Source organism: Tachysurus vachellii, chromosome 15 (genome assembly GCF_030014155.1).
Source record: "Tachysurus vachellii isolate PV-2020 chromosome 15, HZAU_Pvac_v1, whole genome shotgun sequence".
Lineage (NCBI taxonomy): Eukaryota > Metazoa > Chordata > Actinopteri > Siluriformes > Bagridae > Tachysurus > Tachysurus vachellii.
Genome location: NC_083474.1, coordinates 1988064 through 1995129, shown reverse-complemented (window position 1 = coordinate 1995129; position 7066 = coordinate 1988064).

The following is a 7066-nucleotide window of genomic DNA, read 5'->3' as shown; positions in this document are numbered from 1 at the left end:
AGGCCAAACATGACTCTTAAAAGCCTCCATTTTATGAGCATTTTCATGTCCTCTGAGTCACAACCTTTTACCTGTTACTGTTTGCGCCGTAACTAAAGTTTAAGAACTTAAAAACTACATTAATCACATTGAGTCCCAACGTGTTCAATTATTGTTGTTGCTTTGTTTGGGTGTGAACGCTACAGTAATGGATCTCCAGGCATGACGCATTCATTTTTAACAAGCTCAGTTGCTGGAACATCTAACCTTCTTATACAACATCAGAAATATAGTGCAACTCAATGCTGCGGATGGTACAACAATTTGGGACAACTAATATAACTGTGACCATTTTAAGTAGCTCAGTTGATACTGTAGAGATAATTGATAATTTGAAGCCTTTCAGAATAAACATCTTAGCTAAGTGAAATAAACGTGAAAACAAGTTAATTTCTGCTAAAATCTGCTACGTTATTTTGCCCTAATGGTGAGGGAATTGTCTTGTAGGGAATTGCACTCTTGGCACTGCTTTTAACAATTTAAAAATTCGAATTATATTCACCCCAGGGATCCAATCATTTTTTTAAGACTTCTGCAGCATTAGCACTTAAGTTAGTGAGTAAGTGAAATTCAGCTGGTGTATTAGCATTCCTTCCACACAGAGCCCTTTCATATTTCCTAGCTGAATTTCTGTCCGAGCGCTCTGTGAAGCCGAACTCAGCATCCACCCTGCGTTAGCACAGATTCTGTAACGTTTGCTTAAAATTCCTAGCTAGCAAGTAATCCTATTGCTTACTGCTTATTTTTGCAGAAACCTCGAAATCCAAGTTTAGAAGAAATATGAAACGGCGCATTAGACAGTGAGTCACAGAAAAAAGGTGGTTAAATTCTGCTCATCATCATTGCACACAAAACTTTCTTAGCCATAAACAAACAGCAAAAAGTATAAGTAAAAGATTAATATGCTATTAAGCTAAATTTGAAATTTCATTCATCTGAAACTTTTGATTTAAAATGTCTATAACCTATGTCTATATGTGTGTGTGGGTGTGTCGTGTGTGTGTCGTGTGTGTTAGAAAAGACAGTGAACTGTGAGCTCTTAACTCTTTGTAAACGTGCCTGATGTTAAAAAGCCTCAAACACATCACATTTGCAAAGCAAATTCCATAAATGCCTCAAATTTTACAAAATTACATGTATTACATATATTCAAGCCTCAAAGTCAAACCAGTTAAACTGTGTTAAAACCTTCACAACAGTGTGGTGACACTGTTAAGACTGAACTCAGTGAAGTGTTTTATATATATCGTAGCTGTTGGGCGGAAACCTCGTATCTCCAAAACCGTTTTTTTTTTTCCAGGAAATTAAAAAAACGCCGTACCTTATCTGCAGTGCACAGGGTTTAGTCCACGTTGCAGTGGATTGTCTTGCGCTAAATTCCTGTCCTCAGACGAGCACCAGAACTAGCGGGGGTCAAGATTTTTTTTTCTTTGAGCCCAGTGTTTTGAAGACATTTACCTCAGAAGATGTGTTGATTCGTTGCGACTCTTCTTGAGGAGAAATATGCCGCGAAGCTCTCCCACGGAGTGAGGAAGAGGTGGACAGTTGAAATGTCCAATGGATTTATGAGATTTGCGCTCAAGCGATTTTCAAGACTTTAGATTGGTTAATAACTTAAAAATAACAGACCCACGTGGGGACTGACCAATAGCATCGATATGTGAAAAAATATGAAATTGACCAAATCTGGACATACGAGGTTTCCGCCCGACAGCGACGATATATATATATATATATATATATATATATATATATGTATATATATGTATGTATATATGTATATATATATACATATGTATGTGTAATAAAATTTTAATGAACCAATGAAATGTGTTGCTAAAGTTATGTATTCAGTACTCTTATGTTGTTTTGTTGATATTTTGATGGAAAGACCGAAAGGCTTCTTGTATATTTGATCGATCAGAAAATGGCCCTAATATGACCATAATATTAAAGTCATACCTACGTTGTAATTTCTAAAGGAAGGTCTATTTAAATGCTACTTGTATTGCAGTGAAAACTCAAAACTAAACGATTTATCAAATAGAAATTATATTGTTAGAAATAGTAGGCCTTAATTAGCTTCTATTTTTCAAAAAAACTGCACAAAATATGTGCTATATTTAAAAAAAAACTGTATGTTGGAATTTGTCTAAATTTAGCATTTAGAGTATTACAACTTCCAGCTTGGTGTTTCACCACTTTTTCCCCCTCATGAAACTCCCCTCACTTCTCAGAAGTAAATATCTCTTTTGTACATTTGTGACCTTTATAATCAGTTTCTATTAGCGAAGCTGTCAGAGATATCAAACCATTTTGGAGCTTTAAAGAAATTTTTTAAAGAAATCAATGTCAGTTTAATTTTAATGTCGTTAATTAATATCATGTAATGGAGTGGAAGTTGATCAGAGCGTATTGAAACACACGTCTTAGTAAAAAAATAAAAAAGACAATTTCCTCAGATACAGCGGTAACAAGTATAACATATGATGTGATGTCTGAATTTAAAAGCACAATGAGACTGATTTTAGGAAACTTTTTTCAGTTTACAACTCTAAAAAACATCTTAGTAACAACATCTTTGTCACGCAGTGTGTAAGTCTATGCATTAAACTCATCTCACCATCTGTCATGATGGCAACTATTTATGGTAATATCTTAGTACCCTAAGCAAGTATCCAAGTATCCTTGTGTGTATGGAATTGAGAGTATTTTATAACTGTGTTCATGATTCTGTGCAATGTTGTAGCAATACTCGGAAAGTATTTTAATAAATGCTAATAATGCTCAATAAGGTAAAGTAAAGCATTTTGATCTGTGACATAACAGCGGAATAAACACCAATTAACATCAAGCAAGAGAGTTTATATTGAGTTTTATATATATATATATCGCTCATGAAAAAAATACATATAAGAAAAAATTCTTAGCACATACACTTTTTACTGTGTCATCCCAAAATCATGGTACTCTATCTGAATTTTATGTTGCATTATAAAAGTTTGTAAAAAGAAAAGTTTTCACTATGAATTATATGTGCCGTTATGAGTCGTCTACTTCTATGTTTGTATCTCTTATGCAAGTATCTTAGTAACTTTGACGTACAATCTGTGACGATGGTGAGATCGAGGTCTATTCTTATCTTAGTATTTAAAACCTGCTTTCAGGATTGTTGATTACTGTGCACTCTCTTTATAATGCAGACAAGGTTCTTACCGTCAATATTCCATTGCTACAAGAATTTTATTTTATTTGTTCTTGTATCTAAAAGTAACTGTTGTAATTAAGCTACTCTGATTATCCTGGTGCAAAAATGTTTTGAAGCAATTCCACTGGTCAGTTTTTTGTTGTTGTTGTTTTAACATATAAGGTTCTTTGTTGTTCCCAAAATTGTTAGCAAGCAAATTTGTATTGCAATATTTATTCCAAATATTAGGGATTTTTCACAACTAGTGCACTTTTATGACTTAGCTAGTTCAGCTAGCTATATGTTAAAATGTCTAAATTCAGTTTGGCACCAAGTCTTGTCTAGGGATCCAATCCTGCTACAACCCATTGAAAAATTTTTACTTCAGTTTCATTATCAGATTTTTTTTATTTCATATAAATCACAATAGCAATAATTTAGGAGTTACCCAAACTATATAATAATAATAATAATAATACATTTTTATGAAACTAGCATTTTAAAAAATTGTTTTCCAAACTAGTCAGGAATATTTCATTCATAGCTAGTAATTAGCTAGAAGTAATCTAGCTATAGATCATCTTGAAAACATGAGTTAACTAAACAATCATGACTAGCTAAGGATGATAAAAATGGTGCCATATTGGATCTTTAGACGGAAGAAAATTCAGAGTGAACTCAGTCAGAATTAAATGACGATTCATTTCTTGGGATCAACAAGGAATATTTATCGTAATTCTTTTATTTTCTGGAGTCTAATTAAAATATTTTGCTCAGAATTCATCTACCTGTAATGAAATTCTTTGTATTTTGAGTGTATACACATCAGATCTCAGTACTTGTTAAAGTACACCTAACTTAGTAACAAACATTTTCTCAAGTTGGTGTGTTATTGACTTGAAAATAATCAAGTTGTCTATGAAAAATTCACAGTTCAGTACGGTTCAGGTAATAATGTCACAAAGCCAAACACGTGTGCTGTGATACTGCAAAAAAAAGAAAGACTGTGCATGAACTTTTATTTTTTAAATAACATTACATGAATAATGCAGGTGCTAAAGGATTATAGGAATGAGCTGTGAAGCTGCATGCTAAGACTGAAAAATGTCAACAGGATCGAAAAACATGTACGTTGTATTGCTGTGAATTATTTTGACTGAATGAAGTGTTTAATTTTACACATTAATAAAACTTTTTTAAGAATATCTGACTATCTGGTTGTTGTTTTATGCACTATTTGTTAAATTATTAACACAGGAAACAGATTAAAAAAAAAATCTCTGTAAGACAGCTTAATAGTGCAAGCTCAAAATGAATCTCTCCATGAATTGTTGGTGAATTCTTTAGAATATCTATTGACCAAAAGCGAATTTCTCTCTATATACTGTATATCCTGTAATATATTATCTGTATACTATATCAGCATAATTTATTTTTAGAATGTTCATTTTATTAGCTACATAGATTTAGTTCTGGATAATATGATTTGTATTCAGGTTCTGTTATTTTAAAATAATAAAAAAAAACTGAATATTTTTGAACTTGATCATAAACTGTAATTTTATTTATAAGCCATTTGGATATAATCTAAATTTTTTCTAACAGAAAAACTAACATACAGAAATTCTCAAGTTAGTGACAGACATCCTTGCAAGAACAGTAGTAACTGTTTAGCTTAAATTTAATTTATTAAAATTTCTGGATGATGATTTTACAGTGTGGATCAATTTAATAAAATATATCGCTAATTGGTCTGGTTTTAACTGATAGTTATATTTATTTTTATTATTTTTTTTTATATAATATATTATTTTTTTAAATTTCATATTAACATATAAAAAAATGTAATTGAAAATTTATCAAACTTTTTTTTTAAGTTTTAAAAATTAAAACCTTTAAAAATTTTAAGTTTTAACAATTTTCTGTGTAGTTGATTGACCATATAACCAACACAAACTCAGCTACTGAAATTTGAGACAAAAAGTCTCACAATTCAAATTATTAAAAAAAAAACACTGTAATAATTGTTTAGAAATGTAAATGTTTTAATGAACAGGTTTCAACTTACAACAATGGAAGAAACAGAGCCTAAATATGTATTTCTTTACCATTTTACATTTTACCTTTTATTTTAGGTTACAATAAACCTGCAACCACTAGTTAATGTTTCAGATTTAACATTTATGTGTAGAATTTGATATATTTGTATGTGGATCAGAAAACTCGAAACTTTTACCACTTAGTTTTCATTGACCTGATTTTGTAAGCGAATAAAGAAAGTAAGTTTGCATCGTTAAAGCAAAAAACAGTCACTTTTTCTCCACCTCTCATTCTGACTCTATCTTGTCTCATTTCACTAAAAGACTAAAAGTAGATTATTTTATTTTCTTCTCTGTTAGAGAGAGAAATACCATCGATTGGGGAAAAAGAAGTTATAAATAATAAAAGTGATTGAGCATCAAACTTTAAAAAAGTCTTTTTTTTTAACTAGATGGGGTTGTGTTGTAGAGTGAAATATGATGAAGTGGAAAGGGTTATGAATTATAGAAAGATGGATCGTTCCCTGTGTGTGTGTGTGTGTGTGTGTGTGTGTGTGTGTGTGTGTGTGTGTGTGTGTGTGTGTGTATCGAATTTTGCTGAAATTAAATAGCTTATAATTTTCTACTTATAATTTTGACCAATATACAAACATTTTGTGTCTCTATCTATATATGTCTTTCTATTGTTATATCCTTCTAGTGTTCTGTCGTTCTATCCTTCTCTTCCTTCTCCACCTCAAGAGGTTTTGAGCAGCCTGAGATAAAGTGAGCTGTGCATTGGGTCATGTTTGAAATAAAGCAACGTTACATATCTAGAGCAGGAAAAGAGAAAGAAAAAAATACAACCCAGTACCGACCCCTGAGGAACACCACAGAAAGATACATAAATTTTTTTTAGGTCAGAAAAAGCCCGATTACAAATAAAATGTGACAGACATAAGGATCAGAAGGACAAAATACACAATATAACAATATCTAAAAGACTTAGATACATATATTCATGTTCTGGTTCGATCCTTAGCTCATGGGGATAACAGGATACAGGTGGGAAGATATATGACCTTGACCTTGAATGAGTAAAAACACCTTCCAGCACCTCCTCTGGTGGTCTGACAGGGAATAGTCTCAAACGTTTCTGACATGCACTCAAGTAAACGCCCGCATTTGGCATACATGGTGTAAAAGTGGAGGGGATTACAGACTATCACACTGGATAAACAGAAACATTTTTCAAGATGGCCGACGACACTGGTGGGGTGTATGTTCCTATTAGCTACAGGTCTGATATAAAACTGCACCACTGTTGGAGTCAACTATTCCTTATTTGGTCTGTAGGATTGGTTTGAGCACACGGTTTATTGTGTGTTGTTTGTTACTTTTGTCTTTCTTTTGCATTTGTGTGTAGTGTTTCCATTTCTGTATGAGGTGTGCCAGCATGGCTACAGCTTCCAGACCATACAGTCGTGTCTGATTTGTTTTGTAATCTCGTGTCTGTATTGAATTTATCTGGAAGGTGCTGTAGACGTCTTTGTTGGGTCTCAGAGGATTTCATTTCCTGTTACAGCAAATGATGGAAGCACGAAATCTGATTCAGTGTAAACATAATATAGGCTTTTGTATGTTTGTGAGGACCTTCCTTTATCCTGTAATCATTAGGTGGGGGCGTAGGTGTAGGTGTGTGTAGATGATCCACCTACAAATATTATTACAAACTGGTGTTCTTGCATTCGTCACAATTATACTCCAGTCAAACACACACACACACAAACACACACACAGATAAACGTGATTCTCCATACTG